At 45.8% G+C, this 12,038-nt stretch overlaps 1 pseudogene; it reads left to right on the top strand.

Moving 5' to 3' along the window:
* Window positions 1–10,197: 10,197 nt before the first annotated feature.
* Window positions 10,198–11,807, top strand: LOC140363782 (trace amine-associated receptor 1-like; annotated as a pseudogene).
* Window positions 11,808–12,038: the final 231 nt, after the last annotated feature.

Here is a 12,038-nt window from a genome sequence, read left to right as displayed (position 1 = left end):
CTGCACTTGTGCAGTTTGGGCAAAACCTGAAAACATCCAAGATTCTCACACAGGTTTATTCATCTGGTTTGAGCATAGATCCATGTTTTTTGGCCAATCACTGATTGCCTTGAGTTACGCTGGACACCTGAGTGCACAATGGGATGTTGCGGGGTCCGGAGGGCGTGAGAACAGAGCACACACGTAGTCAGCTCAGTCTGATTTTATGTCCGGACTTGGTCTGTTGGTCTGTGCCAGTTTTAAGTGGACTGGGACTTAAAGGATTTTGGATGAATGTGATGTGACAGTGGAGATTTATCTGGTTTTCCAAATAGATTTTCCTCTCTAAACTGAGCAAACAAGTCTGCATAGTCCAGTCTGGCCCAGACCGCGCAGTAACAGGAGTCCTATAGGGCTGAAAGAACAAGAACAAAGTTTGTTTCCGCTCCGGCATTCATACTTCAACAGAAGCATCGCAGACAAACTCCTCTGGACCCCACCCCCGTGAACCCCAAAACTGTTTCCACAGTTTTGTGAAGTTGCTATGGAGATTATTATCACAGACAGCTCAGTTGAGAGATTGTGGCGAGAGGAGACAGTGGGGACTTCACAGACACAATCGCCGTATGTGAAGCTATGTGTGTTAAATTACAATCAGTCACATATTCAGAGAAACAAGCCAAACGAGGAACTGAATTTAGACGCAAAAAAATGCTGTAAAAATGCAATCATATAGAACGAGTGCTGACATAGGAGGAGGAGTCAGCATTTCATAACCTTTCAGCCCTTGGCTCATCCGTATCGTCTGCGTATATGCTGCATTTCATGCTTCATTTCCCCATCACGAGGGCAAAGTTATCTCCTTTCCTCCTTCGAGCAAATTACAGCCCTCAATCTTTTTGCAACAAAGCGTTAGAACAGTGCAAAAAAAGGTATTTGAACAATGCAAAAACGTTCCAGCACACTGACTTAAAATTATTTTTATCTTCTTCCTGAACCCATGATCAGACAGCACATCTTTAACATCTTTAACATCTTTAACCAACATTTAATTTATTGAAACCATGAACAAGATTTGTATGCTCTATATACAATGTATTTATCACATCTAGCCCAGCTACTGGATATACTATTTGTCTATTAAAGTTACATCAACGCTGATGGTTAATGTTTTAATCAGCCAACAGCCATGATAATGTGACCTTTCTTTAGTTAAAACATTATGACAAACAAGTATTTTTCTTACAGTCAAATGCTATTAATAACGTTATTCAATGAATAGTTTAATTTATCTTTTTATTCTTCACAGCAAGGCAAGCTGGTCAAAGGCAAGGGAAGTTTATTTGAATAGCACAATTTGTGCAAAGTAATTCAAAGTGCTTAACCTAACAGGAAACGAGGCATTAAAATCCCAATAAACAGATAAAAAGATAATTAATCATCATAAAATATACTTTAAAAGACAAGAGTGCAGGTAAGGTCCTTTCAGTCAAATTCACTGCTAAACAGAACTGGTTTTACCCTAGATTTGAAAATTATCCAAATATTCGGCTTTTTGGTCAATCAGATAAAACATTCAATTAAATGTAAAAAACATTACTGTAAGAAAATGACAATGGTTTTACCTGTCTTGGATGTTTCCGCAAAAGAGCGTTCATTTTAATCTGCTGTAGTCTCTGAGCACACTGAGGAGTGACTATTTGGCATTAATCATCATCACCATAACACCTGTAATACCTGTCCATCCAGTTTACAGCAATGGCATCACGGAAATGTGAAGCAACGTAAATACACAGCACAGCAAACATTTTTAGCAGTTGTCAACACTTGCCAAAATAGCTTTATGTTTGCTAAAGTATTATTATATAGCAATTTAATAGGTTTCATAGTACATAACAGGAAGTTTGCAATGTGTCTCAAAGCAATCAAGAACGTGTTATGCTTGATTGCCTTAAAATGAATGAAAACAAGTTGATACAGATGTTATAGTTTAATGTAGTGTGTTTCCTCTCCCCCTCTTGATTCAGCAGAGCCTGTGTGTGGGAGGAGGCGTGGCTGGCTTCTCATGGCTCTATTACGGACAGGGCTGCAGACGAGACACACCTATCGACCTTATTCCACCACGCCCACTTTTCCCTCTTTTCCCACGAATCGACACTTCCATTGTAATCGCACTTCCGGTCCAGGGGGAACTCCATTGGTTTAAATGAACAAGGGAAAAGTATCACCCTTAAAACATGCTGTAAAGTAGATTGATTAGTGCAAAATGTCCAATGTTCATGTGACTAACAAGTCAACAATGCACTGATTTCCTGCGCAGCCCGAAAACGTTTTTTAGCCTGTGTAGCACTTATGTTCTCTCGAAGTTGGAAGCCCTATGTTATCTAATGCAACCGGAAGAAGGATTACGTCGTACGTTGTTCCGGAATAAGGTGAATAGATATACGGGCATTTTGGCCGTCCTGCCGTCAATGGCGGCAGATACAAATTACAGATCTTCTCTCCTTTTAGTCTTAAACTATTGAGAACTATCAGAACCATGGGAAAACAGCCGCTCATTCTCACAGATGTATGAAATCACCATCAACAAACGATAAATACAGTTTTTAATTGGAAATAGCCTTAGCAGTCAATTAGCGATAGCATTTCTCTGCTTTGGGTGAATGAACAGCTCCATACATTGGCCATAATTTAGAAATACAAATTAATTCATATATTTAGTTGCTTTGTGACAATAAATTATGTAAATATTCAATCAAGCTTTACATGTTTGATTAAGGGATGCAAAATGTATTCTGTTTTTCATGTTTGTTATCATAACCAGCAATTGTAGCTAAATGTAGCTTGTGATAAATTGTAACACTCCCAAAGGAAAATTATTATTATTATTAAATATATTGAGTTTGATGTCTTCACTGACCATGCTGCCTTGTCATGGGCTTTTAACTGCCCAAAAACTTCCTCTCGCCTCACCAGATGGATTCTACGCCTCCAACAGTTCACGTTCAGAGTGCATTACAGAAAGGGATGTCTCAATGCAGCACCGGCTGCTTTGTCGAGAGCATTTGATTATCCACCACCAGAAACTATTCCCTGCTTTGCAATCACAACCAGCAGTGGTGCGGACCTTCCGGCAACTATGGCTGAGATTGAGCAGGCTCAGACGAACGATCAGGAAATCCTGGAGTTTCAAAGGGACGGATCAAAGACTGCCCGAGGATCTAAACGGATTACCTTTGCTGTACCACAAAGCACCCTTACAAGATCATGGTGAAAAACATCAACTTGTCGTACCGCAGTCTCTAGTTCCTGAGTTCTTGCGCTATTTCCATGACAATCCATTAGGGCATTATTTGGGGCAACTCAAAACTCTCTTGCGGATTCTAGAAGTGGCGTGGTGGCCCAATGTTCGCAAGGATGTTTGGGAACATACCAAGAACTGTAAGGTCTGCCAACAATACAAGGGCGACAATGCCAATCCCTCTGGATTCATGCAGGCTACGGAAATTCTAGGCCCAGGCGAAATGTTAAATGTTAGGTGTGGACTTGATGGGACCGTTTCCGAGAAGTAAAAAAGGTCATGTCTATCTTGCGGTCATAGTAGACTATTTCACCAAGTGGGTGGAAATATTTCCTATGAGGGACAGTAAGACGACGAGGATTGTGAAAATTCTGAAAGAAGAAATCTTCACAAGGTGGGGTGTCCCAAGGTTTCTGGTTTCCGACCGCGGACCTCAGTTTACTGCTGACCTATTGAAGGAACTTTGTAAGACTTGGCGGGTCGTCCAGAAGCTGACTACCAGTTATCACCCACAAACAAATCTCACGGAGCGCTTCAACCGAACAATCAAAACTATGATTGCGTCTTATGTGGGCCAACATCACACCGCATGGGACCAGTGGTTACCAGAGTTCAGGTTCGCCATAAATACAGCTCAACAGGAGACAACAGGGAAGACTCCAGCCGAGCTAGCGTTGGGACGACAGCTCAAAGGTCCACTGGAACGACTTATCCACAAACCTCCAAGACCCGATCAGCAGCCAACCTACGACCTGGTGGAACGGCAGCACCGGTTAAAGGAGGAGGTTAAAAGGAGGATAGGGGAGCGCCAAGCCAGACAAGCTAAGTACTATAATGCACGCCGAAAAGAAATGCAGTTTCAGCCAGGAGACTTCGTCTGGATTCGCGCACATCCGCTCTCAAAAGCCACTGAGAATTTCTAGGCTAAGTTGGCGCCAAAATGGGAAGGGCCAGCAACGGTAATTAAGAAGCTGGGGCCGCTCAACTATGTAGTGAGTTGGGTTGATATGCCTTGTAAACAGGATACGGTAAACGTAGTTAACCTGAAGAGATATTATGGTGTTTGACTCCGGTAGCCTCTGGCTGGAGGGGGGGGTCTATGTAGCACATGCAACATAAAGTGGTAAAAATGTATTTATAGTTGTGATGTGTTCTCTGTTAATGTCATGTAGTTGTTTTGTACTTCAGCTCAGCTGATTGTTTTCAGCTGATGCGGGGGCGGGGCTGGAGGTACATAGGCGCAGGTGCGTGCACGCTCGCACTCTCCTCTCGTCACCTCTCCTCGGGTGGACACACGCTCGTTGTTGGACACGGCCAGACTGCTGCGAGCCGGACGACTAGTGCGGACACCAGGCCAAACGGATAAAGGATTATGACCCGTAGTTTGGAGCGGTGCTTCTTTGCCTAGCTCATGGGACAAACCGGACCCAGCGCCGCAGACCGGTGAGAGCGTTCTGTTTTTTGTTTGTTTGCTCAGCTCGGACACGCGCACCGCCGCACGCTCCACGGCGCGTGTCATTCGGCCTTTTACCTTTTTTGTGGGATTTAATAACGGAGTTATATACGGAGTGGATATAATTTTTGACCTTTTGACTTCAGGAACTTTGGGGATAATTATGGACGCTGGGAGCACCTGCGCCAAGGGCACAGACTAAAGACGTAAAGGGGCCGTATACTAACTTTGTTGGAATAATATTTTGTTATAATTTGAAGTGTCCCAATATAATTTGTTGTTTAAAGCTGTGTCTCTTTAATTTCCTGTTTTAAAAGCGCATCACAGCGGCAAAGTATATTTAAATCATCTTAACCCAATATATTTAATTTTGATTTTCCTTTGGGAGTGTTACAAAATGAATGTAGTTATAGATTTATACTTTATTTCTCAACCAATAAACTGTACTTAAACTTAAATCCCCACAATAATAAAACCACAAAATGTAAATGTTACTCGTAGACATTAAACAAAAACTCTCGAATCATACTGTGGATTATTATTTTATGTTGATTGCCAGCTCATTTATCACAAAACATGAACAGGTGTTTGTAATGAAAACATGTGCATCTGATACACACGTAAATGATTATCTTTGAGTCTATCAGTTAAACATTTTTACCATCGTCTCTTTAAATTTTCTGAAAGCAAAATACTGTTTTCTTTGGCTATTTGAGAAATCACTCAAGATAGTTTTTGAACGTTTATTTGAAGTGTATCGCACCCCATTCATTTCAATGGATGCTGCATTTGTTTTCACCCAAAAGGGGGCAGGGACGTTCTGTTGGCATAGAGTTTGACTTGACTTGTGTATCTTGTTTTTGGATATCAACTTACCTGCTGCTCCTCATTTGTCCAGGTCCTTTTTGTGTCTTTCTCCAGCTTCTCGTGTCGTGGAGCTCCCAATGTCATGTCATGAGCTGTGTTCCAGCTAAATCGGCCTGCTCCTTGTCTGCACTGCCTGCAACATTAACTTTTGTAAAATAAACTGTCCCGTGACTCTGCTTTGGAGTTCAGATGCCTTTACAGACCTTATGCAATTCTTTGTTTTTATTGCATCAAAGAGTGACAATAGATTTGATGGACATAATACAGGGGTGAAATATGACTTTTTCTGTATCCACAGCTGCCCTCAAGAAGTCTGACAGAAGAGAGGCTGCCAATCTGAACCATCACTTCTCCAAAGACTTCACAAAGCCGCTGTGACTGGTCCATTAAGGGCGATTAATTATTACAACATATTTAATAATATAACTTGCTAAAAATTATGTTATTAATAGGGAGTGTCTACAGAGCCGCGGCGCGCGGCCGAAACTGCTAGGCTATTTTGTCCCGCGGCTCCTGAAACTGATGGGCTATTTGACCGCGCCGGGTTAGGGTCAGGGTCAGGGTTAAGGTTAAGGTTAAGGTTAAGGTTAGGGTTAAGGTTAGCCATGAGGCTATATGGCCGTGCAGCGGCTCCTGAAACTGCTGGGCTATTTGACCGCGCCGCGGCTCTGTAGCCACGGCCATATTAATACGTTGTATTCGGTCCGTTTGTATCTGGAAGTCCCAGAGGACCTTGGCCCGGTCATTCTCCACCACTTTTGGAGGTGTTTCCCACTTTGTTCTTGGTGTTTCCAGTCCATACTCCTTACAGATGTTTCTGTACACTATGTCAGCCACCTGGTTATGGTGCTCCATGAATGCTGTCCCTGCCAGCATCTTGCACCCTGCAGTTATGTGCGGGATTGTCTCAGGGCCCTCTTTGCACAGCCTACACCTTGGGTCTTGTCTGGTGTGGTAAATCTGGGCCTCTATTGATCTGGTGTTCAGGGCCTGCTCCTGTGCTGCCATGATCAGGGCCTCTGTGCTGTCCTTCAGAGTGGCTCTTTCGAACCATTGGTAGGATTTTGTAATATCAGCCACTTTAGTCATGTTCCGATGGTACATCCCATGTAGGGGCTTGTCCTCCCATGATGGTCCCTCCAGCACCTTATCGTCTGTTCCCCATTGTCTGAGACATTCACTGAGCACGTCATCTGTAGGAGCCTTGTCCTTGATGTACTTATGGATCTTGGACGTTTCGTCCTGGATAGTGGCTCTCACACTCACTAGTCCCCGGCCTCCTTCCTTCGCACCTCTTATATTTTTGCAGAAAGTCAAAACATCAGTTGTAGTCAGTGTCTAGCTGACTACAACTGAATCTTTATTTACAAGTATTACATAACTGTGAGGAAAAACCAAGTAGGAAACGGGTAAAAGAAAAGTGGCAGATAAGCTGAGCAAGATTATTCGCACAATTCATTATAAAGTGTTTTTAATTTTATTTTTTTAAACCAAGTCTAACCAGGGACTCCCAGACTTCAGACTCCCCAGACACTTCCTCCAACTCCTCCGGGGGGATCCCGAGGCGTTCCCAGGCCAGCCGATAGACATAGTCTCTCCAGCGTGTCCTGGGTCTTCGGGCCTCTTCCCGGTGGGACATGCCCGGAACACCTCCCCAGGGAGGCGCCCAGGAGGCATCCGGAACAGATGCCCGAGCCACCTCAGCTGTCTCCTCTCGACGTGGAGGAGCAGCGGCTCTACTCCGAGCTCCCCCCGTGTGGCCGAGCTCCTCACCCTATCTCTAAGGGAGCGCCCAGCCACCCGGCGGTGGAAATTCATTTCGACCACTTGTATCCGTGATCTTGTCCTTTCGGTCACTACTCAAAGCTCATGACCATAGGTGAGGTCAGGAACGTAGACCGACCGGTAAATAGAGAGCTTTGCCTTTCGACTCAGCCATGGCCTCGGATTTGGAGGTGCTGATTCTCATCCCAGCCGCATCACACTCGGCTGCAAACCGTCCCAGTGCATGTTGCAGGTCCGGGTTTGATGGAGCCATCAGGACAACATCGTCTGCAAACAGCAGAGATGAGATTCTGTGGTCCCCAAACCAGACACCCTCCGACCCCTGACTGCGCCTAGAAATTATGTCCATAAAAACTATGAACAGAACCGGTGACAAAGGGCAGCCCTGGCGGAGTCCAACATGCACTGGGAACAGGTCTGACTTACTGCCGGCAATGAAACTGTATGACCGGAGCAGGAGCTGCTCTGGTCATACAGTTTCATTGCCGGCAGTAAGTCAGACCTGACATACAGGGACCGGACAGCCCTGAGCAAAGGGCCCCGGACCCCGTACTCCCGGAGCACCCCCCAAAGGACACCCCCAAGGGACACGGTCGAAGGCCTTCTCCAGATCCACAAAGCACATGTGGACTGGTTGGGCAAACTTCCATGAACCTTCGAGCACCCGATGGAGGGTATAGAGCTGGTCCAGTGTTCCACGACCGGAACGAAAACCACTCTGCTCCTCCTGAATCCGAGGTTCGACTATCGGTCGGATTCTCCTCTCCAGTACCTTGGAATAGACCTTACCTGGGAGGGTGAGGAGTGTGATCCCTCTGTAGTTGGAACACACCCTCCGGTCCCCCTTCTTGAACAGAGGGACCACCACCCCGGTCTGCCAGTCCAGAGCACGGTCCCCGACCGCCACGTGATGTTGCAGAGACGTGTCAGCCAAGATAGTCCTACAACATCCAGAGACTTTAGGTACTCATGGCGGATCTCTCAGTTGTTTGCGAACAACTTCAGTGACTTCAGCTTGGGTTATGGGCAAGCCAGCCCCTGAGTTCCCGGTCTCTGCTTCCGCTTCGGAAGACGTAACCAGAGGGATTAAGGAGGTCCTCAAAGTATTCCTTCCACTGTCCGACGACATCCCCAGTCAAGGTGAGCAGGTCTCCACCCGCACCGTAAACGGTGTTGGTGAGGCACCGCTTCCCCCTCCTGAGGCGCCGGACGGTTTGCCAGAATTTCTTTGGGGCCGACCGATAGTCCTCCTCCATGGCCTCCCCGAACTCCTCCCAGGCCAGAGTTTTTGCCTCTGCGACAGCACGAGCTGCGGATCGCCTGGCCTGCCAATACCTGTCGATGACCTCAGGAGACCTACAAGCCAGAGTGGTCTGATAGGCCTCCTTCGTCAGTCTGACGGCATCTCTTACTTCCGGTGTCCACCACCGGGTTCGAGGGTTGCCGCCACGACAGGCACCGGAGACCTTGCGACCACAGCTCCGAGCAGCCGCATCAACAACGGAGGTGGAGAACATGGTCCACTCGGACTCAATGTCCCCAGCCTCCCCCGGGACATGGGAGAAGCTCTCCCGGACCCTACTGACAGAGGGCTCCGCAAGACGTTCCCAACAGACCCTCACAATGCGCTTGGGTCTGCCAAGTCTGTCCGGCTTCCTCCTCCGCCAGCGGATCCAACTCACCACCAGGTGGTGATCGGTTGACAACTCTGCCCCTCTCTTCACCCGAGTGTCCAAGATACGCGGCCGGAGGTCAGATGACACGACAACAAAGTCGATCATTGACCTCCGGCCTAGGATGTCCTGGTGCCATGTGCACTGATGGACACCCTTGTGCTTGAACATGGTGTTCGTTATGGGCAATCCGTGGCTTGCACAGAAGTCCAATAACTGAACACCGCTCGGGTTCAGATCGGGGAAGCCGTTCTTCCCGATCACCCCTCTCCAGGTGTCACTGTCATTGCCCACGTGGGCGTTGAAGTCCCCCAGTAGAACAACGGAGTCCCCGGTCGGTGCACTGTCCAGTACCCCTCCCAAGGACTCCAAGAAGGCCGGGTACTCTGCACTGCTGTTCGGCCCGTAGGCCGACACAACAGTGAGAGTCCTGTCCCCCACCCGAAGGCGAAGGGACGCGACCCTCACGTCCACCGGGGTGAACTCCAACACGTGGCGGCTGAGCTGAGGGGCTATAAGCAAGCCCACACCAGCCCGCCGCCTCTCCCCGCAGGCAACACCAGAGAAGTGGAGCGTCCAGCCCCTCTCGAGGAGATGGGTTCCAGAGCCCAAACTGTGCGTGGAGGTGAGGCCGACTATATCTAGTCGATATCGCTCAACCTTGCTCAAGTTCTTTCCCCCCCAGCGAGGTGACATTCCATGTCCCCAGAGTTAGTCTCTGTGTCTGGAGATCTGGTCGCCGAGGCCCCTGCCGTCGACTGCCGCCCAGATCTCTCTGCACCGGCCCATTATGGATCCTACTGCAGGTGGTGGGCCCACGGGAGAGCGGCCCCACGTCGCTCTTTCGGGCTGTGCCCGGCCGGGCCCCGTGGGGAAAGACCTGGCCACCAGGCGCTCGCCATCGAGCACCCATCCCAGGCCTGGCTCCAGGATGGGGCCCCGGTGACGCCGATCCGGGCGACGTAAACGGCCTTGTTCTTGTTGTCAAAGGGCTTCTGAACCGATCTTTGTCCGACCCGTCACCTAGGACCTGTTTGCCTTGGGAGACCGTACCAGGGGCTTGAAGCCCTCGACAACATAGCTCCTGGGATCATTCGGGCGGTCAAACCCCTCCACCACGTTTAGGTGTCGGTTCAAGGATGGGTAAACCAAGACTAAAAATTCCAAATTGACCATGGCTCTTTATGTGTGGATTTCAGTCCATGTTTTTGACCAGCATTTGTGGCTATTACAAATTGGACCTTCACTGGATTCTCCAAAACCTGTGGTAAATTCAATCCTCCACCCAATTATCTATGGTTTCTTCTACAGCTAATTATTTCCACACATACCCCATGCTTACTGCAAAATTGTAGATTAAAAAATAAAGTGAAATCAAACAGTAAGTGCTTATTATTATAATAATTTGTATTATCATTAACAACCAAACATCTTATTGAATATTTTGGTTCAAATGTACTATGGCTCGTCAGTTCATTTGATAATGAATACGATGTTACACATTTCATTTGCACCCTTTTTATTCTCAGCTCTTAAATGTTGACATTATCTGCTGATACAGTCAGTCAATTTATGTTTCTGTATCTTTGAAACAAACATTTCAAGCTACATCACATGATGTAATCTATTCTCTGATTGGACAAAACTTTTTTTTTTTTTTTTTTTTACATTAGTCATCAATGAAAACTAATAAATATATGATATGCATCTCTTTTGCTGCAGTTGGTCATTGCCATCAAGACTAATAATTACATTTTTTATTTGCTATTAATAAAGATGGACATAGGAAAGCAGAGGAACAGGACTGATGGCCATATTGAAATACACCCATGCCATAGACTTAATGTGAATTCTTTCGTATTGACAGACAACCCTTCAGCTCTATGTTTCTTATTGCATTTTGTCTTTGGTTTTTTATCTTTTATCACAATATGTGGCAACCTTCTTGTAATAACCTCCATTACCTACTTTAGGCAGCTCCACACTCCAACAAATTATCTTATTTTGTCTTTAGCTGTGGCAGATTTGCTGGTTGGATTTGTAGTTTTTCCTTTAACTATAAACTTCTCATTTAGCTTGTGTTGGTTTGAAAAAGATTTCTTTTGCATTGTCCGCAGCACTTTTGACATTTCCTTGTGCACCTGCTCTATTCTTAACTTGTGTTGTATTTCTATTGACAGGTATTACTCCGTCTGCCAGCCTCTGACTTATCGAGCAAAAATAACAGACAATGTCATTTTAATTATGATCTTGGTTAGCTGGACTGTTTCAGCTTTTAATGGAATAGGTCTTACAGTTATGAATCAAAAACGGTGTGAAGGAAATTGCTTCATTGATGTTGTACTTGTAAATATAATAAGCCTTATTTTTGCCTTTTACGGACCTGTGTTTGTAATGTTGTGTATATATTTTAAGATTTTCCTTGTTGCACAAAAGCAGGCACGCAGCATCCAAGGAACTCGGAGTGGAACTATGGAGAGGAAAAACGACCAAGACTTTGGCCATGGTGATGGGGTTATTTCTGTTATGCTGGTTACCGTTCTATATTTGTATGCCTGTCATGTCTTTCAGCCCTGGTTTGTTCCTGCCCCTGGCATTCATTGAACTCCTAAACTGGCTCGCGCTCATAAATTCAACCATCAACCCTTTTATCTATGGTCTCTTCTACAGCTGGTTCAGAGCTGCTTTTAGAATGATTATCTCAGGGAAAATATTCATGGGGAATTTTGCCAACTCCAAATTGCAATAAATCCTGATGTGTATATTATGGGTCGGTGCATAACATTTGTTGTTTTGAGTCAATTGTAATCTTATTTTGTTATCTTTATATTTATTTCCCTAATTGTTTCAATCACAATCCATCTATTTACACATGTTCTACACACTTTGTACCTCACCTCAAGATTGTAGAAAGAATGTCCCATTCTCAAACCCTCACCTGAACTCTCTGACTTTGGAGATGGACCAGAGTTTTAATGCT

The sequence above is a fragment of the Eucyclogobius newberryi genome, unplaced genomic scaffold (genome assembly GCF_026437365.1).
Source record: "Eucyclogobius newberryi isolate DKJ021-1_F unplaced genomic scaffold, fEucNew1.0.hap1 SCAF_1, whole genome shotgun sequence".
Classification (NCBI taxonomy): domain Eukaryota; kingdom Metazoa; phylum Chordata; class Actinopteri; order Gobiiformes; family Gobiidae; genus Eucyclogobius; species Eucyclogobius newberryi.
This window is presented reverse-complemented; position numbering and strand designations above follow the sequence as displayed.